This window comes from Macrobrachium nipponense, chromosome 32, assembly GCF_015104395.2.
Source record: "Macrobrachium nipponense isolate FS-2020 chromosome 32, ASM1510439v2, whole genome shotgun sequence".
Lineage (NCBI taxonomy): Eukaryota > Metazoa > Arthropoda > Malacostraca > Decapoda > Palaemonidae > Macrobrachium > Macrobrachium nipponense.
Window position 1 is genome coordinate 20,964,353 of NC_061094.1, and position 9,504 is coordinate 20,973,856.

At 37.8% G+C, this 9,504-nt stretch overlaps 1 protein-coding gene across 1 annotated transcript in view; it reads right to left on the reverse strand.

Moving 5' to 3' along the window:
- Nucleotides 1-8,616, reverse strand: part of LOC135207264 (cyclin-dependent kinase-like 3) — an 89,158-nt gene extending 80,542 nt beyond the window's left edge. Inside the window, exon 1 of the mRNA XM_064238917.1 lies at nucleotides 7,517-8,616. The gene's annotated coding sequence lies outside the window, so the exon portion shown is untranslated. The remainder of the gene's footprint in view (nucleotides 1-7,516) is intronic.
- Nucleotides 8,617-9,504: the final 888 nt, after the last annotated feature.

Consider the following 9,504-nt stretch of genomic DNA (forward strand, 5'->3'; position numbering starts at 1 on the left):
CACCATAGGATGAACCTGAACAATATAATTCTTGGTAAGTGCTTTCCGTTATAATGTTGAAATAGGTGTTCCAACATATCAACCTATATTTAAGGTAGAGGATAAAATCAATAGATTACTAAAAAGTCTCAAAGATCAGAACATTATAACGGAAAGCACTTACCAAGAATTATATTGTTCAGGTTCATCCTATGGTGTGTTATATGGACTTCCTAAAATTCATAAAGATGGTGTTCCTTTACGACCAATTTTGGCAGCATACAATACCCCAAATTACCAGATAGCAAAATTCTTGGTACCATTGCTACAGCCATTTGCAAATAATGAATACATTTTACTTAATTCTGCTAACCTTGTACCTGATATTTTACCACAGGATGTTGACTTATATATGGTGAGTTTGGATGTCGCATCTCTTTTTACGAACATACCGTTGCAGGCGACGGTTGACATAATTTTAGATAAGATCTTTTACGAGGAAAATATTCTATATCATGGTTTTAATAAGGATAATTTTAAGAAACTTCTAGAAATTGCGGTGCAGGACACTCACTTTATTTTTAACAATAAAGTTTTTAAACAAGTTGATGGTGTTTCGATGGGGTCGCCACTTGGCCCAGTTATGGCTAACGCCTTTATGTGCTCTTTTGAGGAACAAATGCTGGATGGTTGTCCCCTATCATATCGCCCTCTCTTTTATAAGCGATATGTGGATGACACTATTGCTCTATTTAGGTCCCGAGAAGCAGCTGAAGCTTTCTTGCAATATATCAATGGCCTACATCCTAATATAAATTTCTCAATTGAACATGAACAAGACAACCAACTTGCTTTTTTAGATGTTTTAATTACTAGGACAGAACACGGTTTTAATACGAGCGTCTTTAGAAAAAAGACGTTCACAGGTCAAGGTACTAACTTCTACAGCAGTTGTTCCATAACATTTAAATTAAATAGTATTTCCACGCTATTACACCGTGCCTATACGTTATCGTCCAACCGGCACAACTTCCATAGCGAAATCCAATTTTTACTTCAGTTTTTTAAAAACAATTCGTATCCTCCAGCCTTATTCTTGAAATATGTCAATAACTTTTTAAATGATAAATTTCAGCCACGTCAACTTGTACCGAAGGTGCCTAAACTATTAATATATGCCTCGATACCTTTCATTCAGTCTAATGCATTTAAGGTGCAAATACAAAAAGTCATTCAGAAATCTTTTCCGGCTGTGAATCTTAAGTTAGTAGCAAAAAATCCTAAAACTCTGGGTTCTTTGTTCTCCCACAAAGATAAACTTCCGGCTTTGATGCGATCTTTGGTGGTATATTGCTTTACTTGCCCGAAATGTAAGATCGGGAAATACGTGGGAGCCACCAAAAGATTGCTCAAAGTCAGAATCGATTCTCATCTCGGAGTCAGTCACCGTACGGGATGTACTTTGAAAACGAAAGAATTTTCCAACATACGAGAACATTGCAATAAATGTAAAACATCATTTTCATATAAGGATTTTCGCATTGTCACCCAAGCGCCCAATGACTATTCTCTCTCTGTTTTGGAGTCGTTAACAATCAAACAGCTTGTGCCCCCATTAAATGGTCAGACTTCTTCTACAATTCTATATATAGCATAGTTGACGTCCTCCTTTCCAAACCAGACAATGTCACTCAGTTTTTTAACCCCATAGAGATAGGTACTAACTTAAGCATTCTTAACTTTTTAATTTTATATATATATATATATTTTTTTCTAGTTCATTTTTTAAATTATTATATTTAACTTTTATGTTGTTCCGTTTTTATTAATATTAATACTGAGCCTTTTTTAATTTGTATATTTTACAGCCTGATGAATGACCCAAAGTCTCGAAAATTTGGAAATACATGTATGATGCTACGCTGGCTTTTCTCCATCCTTTTTATTTTTTATATATATATATATATATTATATATATATATATATATATGTGTGTGCGTGTGTGTGTGTGTGTGTGTGTGTGTATACTATATATATATATATATATATATATATATATATATATATATATATATATATATTATAGGACGCGGGTGTATTTTAAATTTAAAAAACTAGAAATGAATACGGAAAGTTGGTCAACATAATTAATTTGTTTCATGAAAAATATCAATTTCAGTTCGGAAATAACGAACGTACTTAACCCATATCCAGAGCAGCAGTTACACATGAAAAAACAAGAGAGCCTCTACACGTGCGTGTAATCACACAATACCTGACAATCTAGTTGCCTAGCAATTAAATAACAAATTATAAAAACGTAAACGCTTCACTGAGAGATAAATACAAAAACCATAAGCCTTATTTCATATATATATATATATATATATATATACACTATATATATATATATATATATATATAGTATATAAGCGAATTCCACAGGAAAATGATAGTCAAGACATTGACAATGTCTGAGTAAAGACGAAAGCGCTTGGATTTCTGACTATCATTTTCCTGTGGAATTCGCTTATTTATGAAGTCACGTGCATCTACTGTGATTTTTTAAGCATAAAATAGTATATATATAATATAAAATATATAAACTATATATGAAATTATATTACTTATAGCACCTCAGTTGGGTAGCACTTGCTAATTGAGACAATCAATTGCTCGATAAATCAATGGACTGGTCATTACCATTAGGCATCTCATATGGATGGAAAAGCAGAGACCTGGTGATCAATATCGGCTGGCACTAACCCTTCCTATTAGGCAGCATTAATAACATCCCTTATTATGAGCCCCGTTTTACTGATTTTTTCTGTAGCTCTCATAACGTGAAAATACCTGCTTACCTATATACACACATACATACAACCATATGTGGGTTTATGTGTGTATATGTATAGTATTCGCTTTACTTTTGTCATTTCTACTTGTACTAAAGTTTTCTTATAATAATTTTTTTTACTAACAACCTAACACGAGTTTACACTAAAAGTTATTTAAAACACTACCCGTTATTGGTGTACTGAATTAACGTCAATTACCTAGTCTCTCGTAATTTCAGTTTTGTTCCTTCTGTGTATATATGTATGTATGTATGTATGTATGTATATATATATATATATATATATATATATATATATATATATATATGCACATTTATATTATCTGTGAGTCTGATGACTAACATTGAATACATACGGACAGTTCACACTAGCTACCTATGGATAGTCGCATGCTTCTTCCAAAACTCTTCTCATTTACTAGATAAGGATGCTACAGTAGCAAAGATCACCAGGTTCATAATCAATTAGAACTAAAATTCTGACAGCCCCATATGGCAGAACCTCCTTGTTTCTGGTCCTTCTGTAAGAACGCGTAACACCAAATCTCGATACGAGATGTTCAGGTGAAACCCCACATCATTTTCTAAACTCCATTCACAACCTCAGTGCAGCTGGAGTCGCACAGCGCTAACTCCTTTATGTAATTTCTGTCACTCGATTGTGAAATACGACGCTTATTAGCGCAAAGCATAATATTGAAAACGGGTATGTTGTCTCTTCTATAAAATCATCATTAGTATGACACGGCCATTTACCCCTACCGTATTCAGTTTATCAAACGGACGCAGACAAAAGAGCGAACAGGACGCTGAAATTTGGCTACTGTCAACGTCAGAATAGTTCTTCCGTCTTGAATCAACTCGGAAATAACTGAGCAACTGTCTCAGACGACCAAATACTATCGATACACTGCTAGTCAGAGAGGAGATCAATTTGATACCACGATATCAATTATAAAGCTCTGGTAACTTCATTTTCACTAGTTTAAGATACCTGAAATGTATTAGGGAAAAGTTTTGTTGGGTTAACCAAGGCAATCAGATGTGATCATTCCTTAACGACCACAACACTTCAGGTAGCTTGCATCACAAACATACGGAGAAATGTATACAAGGATCTTACTTTTATTTTGTTTGAATATACATGAGAACGGCTACACCATTAACTTAATTTTCTATCAGTACAACAGGTCGGTGATTACTTGTTTTTTTAGCAGCACATCGGTTAAAATAAACTTTTCTGGCATCTCACGAATCAAATTCTAACCATTGCTGGTTAAGCGCATCTTTCTGAAGAATTTGGAGACAATTAAGTCAAAGTTCCTCTTTCTCTTAAAAGTTCTCGCTGGGATAGCCCAATTATATCTATTTAGTGTCTACTTATATTTCGGATCTGCCACTTACACATTCATTCTCAGCAAAATCGAAGTTCTCGTAGCGAGCTCCTTCCCATCTTCCTGAGCATCATGGCCACTGTTTTCAAAGTCGCCCGCCTAACAGTACTTCGCACATTAATTATCTCTTAGTCAGTCAGTCAAATTATGCCGCAGGCAAAACCTAAGTTTCAATGTCACTAGAACTAGGGTTCCTTCCTTATCCAAATGCCAGTGCTCTTCCTATCTGCTTCATTCGCCTTTTCAAGCAGACTCTCCTCAGCTGTATTTTCTCCTTCTCAGTGGCAATGTTGTTCCGTCCATCCATATTTCTGAAATGATTTCAGCAAGTACGTACGCCTTCGACTTCTTATTCAACCATTCTCACTGTAACAGTAAAGCATCTCTTAAAATACTATTAACCATGTCGAACTTAGTCCAATTATTAAGTTGTTTTCAACGAATATTTGTTCCAGTTCCTAGATTTCGGTAGTTATAGACTGCAGTCTAACACTATTTGATATACATACATACATATATATATATCCGAAATGGGACAACTCATCGCCGCCATCTCATCGCCAGCCAACTCATCACCGCCAACTCATCTCCGACCCAACTTATCCCCGGCCCAACTTATCTCCAGCCCAGCTCATCTCCAGCCCAACTTATACCCGGCCCAACTCATCACCGGTCCAACACACACACACACACACGCTATTTTCTCAGGTGTATATTGTAATGGCTCAAAAAATCAGAGGTGTCATTCCAGTGCTTTATGCTCTATTACCTCACAAACGGAAAGTTACATATTCAAGGCTATTTAAAATGATAAAAGAATGTCAACCAACAGGAAACCCGAAATCGGTTGTATGTGATTTTGAAATTGCAGCATTTTTGGCAATCAAGGAAAATTGTCCACAAGTCGAACTAAAAGGGTGAAGGCTTCTTTCTTTCACCTTCGCCAAAACATGCAAAAACACATTGCGGCTTTGGGTCTAAGTTCTCGCTATAATAACGATAGCCAGTTTTCTTTACAAGTAAAGATGATACTGGTGCTTGCATTTGTACCTGTCAATCATATTGATTCATATATTGATGTCTTAGCTGATGAATTATCCCCAGAGCATGTGCCAATCTTGAACTGGCTTGAACAGACAATTATATAGGTCGGTTAAACAGACGTGGAAATAGCAGACGTGCACCACTCTTTCCACTGGAAATGTGGAATTTGTATTTTCGAACTTTGAATCATGAAGATAAAACAAACAACCATGCAGAAGGAGCGAACAGAAGATTACAAATGGAATCAGGAATGGAACATCCTACACTCTGGAAATTCATAAATGCACTTAAAAAAGTTCAGAAAGGTAGGGATTTTTATTTGGAATCACTTATAGCAGGCAGTTCACCACCCGCCAAATTAAAAAAGTACAGGGATACTGATTCCCGCATTCTTAGAATTGTCCAAAATTTTAACGAAAGGACTCCCATTGAATATTTAAGATGCATTTCTCATAACATAAAATAATTTTTTTTTCTATATTTTCATGGATTTTTTGTCTTTAATTATATGGTGTTAATTTATTTTTAGTGTCATGAAAGAGTCGTACTTGATTCTGAATAAAGGTGTTTTTAATATTTACTGAATTTCATTAATCACTGCCGGGCATGAGTTGGGCCAGGGATGAGTTGGGCCAGGGATGAGTTGGGCCGGGGATGAGTAGGCGGCGATGAGTTGGCGGTGATGAGATGTACCCCATTCTATATATCTATATAGGGTGGTCCAAAAGTTGGTGGACAGTAAATGATAACATTTATTTTGGGATTACATATACAATTATATTTTCTAATACAATTATTATATTGACAATTACATTGTATTGTGTGCAATAATACAAAAGCACTGAAATTTTATCAACGCAGGCGCTCAAACTGCTGTCCATCAAAATTTATACAGCTATTCCACCTACTGGCCACCTACTTTTGGACCAACCTGTATAGATGTGTATGCATTAATCTGTGCTTAGAGAACGACTGAAAGAGAGTGAAGGGAAACTTAAAACTTGGAAAATGTGACTGAGCAGCTTCAGACAAACATATACATGGTTTTGAACGAAGACAATGCCACAAGAAAGGTTAAGGAATGAAATGTCTTGCCTGTGTGAATAGAGTATTTACAGCTTTGACTCCAAAGTCAATGACGTAATAATGAATAAGGGAGTAATATACTTTAGTGGTTGTATAAATAAAATTATGAAATACAGAAAAAAAAGCACTGAGAGGTAATGGGATCACGAGAGAATCTTTAGGGTGGTAGTGGAATTAGTCGTCGAAGAAAAGTATGAGGTGTAGACTCCTGCAGAAATAATTTAGGAAATATGAAGGGAGTAACCTTTCTGTTGAAAAGGCGCAAAGGCAACGGAGGAGAGAGTGAGAATTGTGCTAGGTAGCATATGCCTGAAAAGGTGAATGAAGGCTCCTGACTGAAACAGTAAAGGGAGAGGGGGAAATAATGCATTGAAATATCGACAAGGAAGGGAACGCAGATCTAGTGACGACACTGAAGCGTGTTGAGACCCTCCATCTGGAATGAAGCATCCATAAATGGAAAATACTGACCGAGCAAGAGAAACTGCGTAAGAGACCTCTTAGGCTTTCAAACTACAGTTCATGATGCTCTAGAGTACTGCATCGGTGGAATGGCGCTCTTTCCCAGCACTTCCATTTTCGAGATGAATATGAAGCTCGCGTAAAATTAACTCTAGGAATGATAGTAGGCCTTATCTAATTAGAAACATGTAACATTTAGTCGCATTATTCATATCCAATATGGAAAATAAGCTACGTTACGTTTTTATCGAACCAATCGTCCCTCAGTCATAGAACTATAATGATCTTGATCACCGTCAAACTTCCGCAAATGTCAACACTTGGTTGTTAAGTATTTCTAAGTCATTGCAAGGTCCTCAAAAGTTGAGACGGGGAGAGTGGTGGCCCTTAAGAAATCACAGCAGCAAGTATCTGACTTAATCTCATTTATGCTGTTATTTATATAATATATTATTTTCATATAATCACGACCACATGTGAAGTTGCCTTCTCAAGCGGTTACCCTTTTTTCAAGCACTGCCAAAATCTGCGGTGGTCAGGAAGAAGGTGTCAAGAGAATCAAGGCACAATAACGAAAAAGCTCCTAAATTTTTGCAAAACTCGTGTCTTCATTTGAACGGACAATCTTCATAAATGTAAAATCTTATCATTGTATTGAAGTCGAGGTACAATCACTAAAGGTCAATAGACTCACCTGCTAGACTGATGTGGCTACTCCTTAATGACGTAGGAACGCCTTTATTTCATCATTTCTCCGTTTCCTGCAGCCCTGGACCAGGCTTGGTGACGGTGAATTGATGGCATTTAAAACCGACGAATCCTCAGTCATTAACCATTTGTGAAATTTGGACAGTGCCTTTCACCTTTTCTTCTCAGTAATATCAGTCGGAATTCTGCCACTATATTACATCATGAAACTATCAGCTGTTCCTTGGTGATACAAACTTAATGCTGGCGTATAACTTGAAGAGCGTTGATTATTCCAAAGAATATGTTCAATAACAACAAATAAACGATCCCAGAACTGTGTGAAACTGATATATAGTCTTAGGAATTAGAAAACAAAATTGCGTAAAACTTTCAGTATATTCTGCGTCATTCGTGAAAAGTCATATGCCAATATTTCACGACACTGTCACGAATCTTAATCCCAAAAACTTGTACACAGTAAACGTAAACACCCGCAGAAGTCGAAGGAGACGTGTGCAGCACGATGGATAGAAAAACAATGTCGGTGAACTCAAGTGTCTTCCGGGGGCAGAGAGCTCTTGCAAGTGTCCGAAAGAAAAAGTGCTCCTTGCAAGTGGACGTGAAGGAAGGAAGGAAGGAAGGAAGGAAAGTACGCTAATCGGCAGTGCGTCAATGACTACTTCCTTCTTCTGGCCCAACATTGAGCCACTCGGACGCTATCCATTCCATGAGGGGGTCAACTCAATGCCAGAAGTCGCCAACTGCGTTAACACCCAGTTTTCCTCTATGACATCAATCATTCGCAGAGACTTGGAAAAATGTCATTCCCGGCTTATGTCTGAAGATAGGATGACGTTTCCTGGTGACTGACACCATTAGATTGTTGGAAAGATGTCAAAAAGAGCGTCGTGTTCTCTTTTAGGGAAATACGGCAACAGCCTCAAAGGGCAGGTGCATGAGGTCTTAGCTCACCTGTCCTACCATGTGGCGGATATAATCTGATAACAACAACTGTTGTGAAGTTGGAGTAAGGTTAACTCAGATGAAGCAACCTACAACAGTTATCTACTGAAATGAGTGAACAAAACAAAATGTCCCGACGATCCGTTTCTCCGTACCTATAAGCGCCGTGCATGACACTCGCGTCATAGTTTACATGTCCGAAATTGTGGGAAATTCTTTATCATTGGTCCCGTTGCTGCTTCGTTTTGACTGAAAAATACAGACGCTTCATTTCAATTCTCGACAAGGAATATAAATAAAAACACTAGGTAGAGTAAAATCCCAAAAACGTTTCTTCTCAGCACACACTCATGACTTCAGAAGAGCATATGATAAGGTAAAGTATATTATATTACAAAGTAAGCAACAGGGTTAGTAGAAGCGGATGTCAGGAAATCGGACAAAAGATATCGATTGCAAGCCGCGAGACTGCCAGTAGTAGAGCAAGGGGGGTAGAGGGCGAAGGAAGGGGCCAGGAGGGGGGGAGGGGGGCGGGGGAAGGAGGAAGAGATGATGAGGCACTGAGTCCGCATGTGACTCTGATCCTAGGGATCGCAATCAAACGGATCCTGAATCAGCTCCTTGGTTGCAGAGTCTGAAATAATTGAAAAAGAAAGTAGTGGGTAGCCTAAGTATTCCGGTTCTTCTGTTCCACGAAATGAAGAGGCCCATTAAACGTGGATGAGGTATCGATGAAATTGTGGGAGGGGTGACGTCTCGACCACAATGCTTACGCAGAAAAGGTTTTGCATGATAAAGGGCAATATAGAAGACCTCGTGTTCAAAAATACCATGTGTTAACGGTCGGGAGTGCAACATTCGGAGAGAAGTAGCAGAGACCGGTTCCAGACGTCTTGATGATGGGGAACAGACTGATACGAGGCGACTTCAGAAGGGCCCATCTTGGAAAGCTGCTGTGAGGCTCCTTGCCAGGCTGGGTCTACAGGGCTACAGGGTCTTCTACAGTGTTGCATCTCATCGAACATGCAC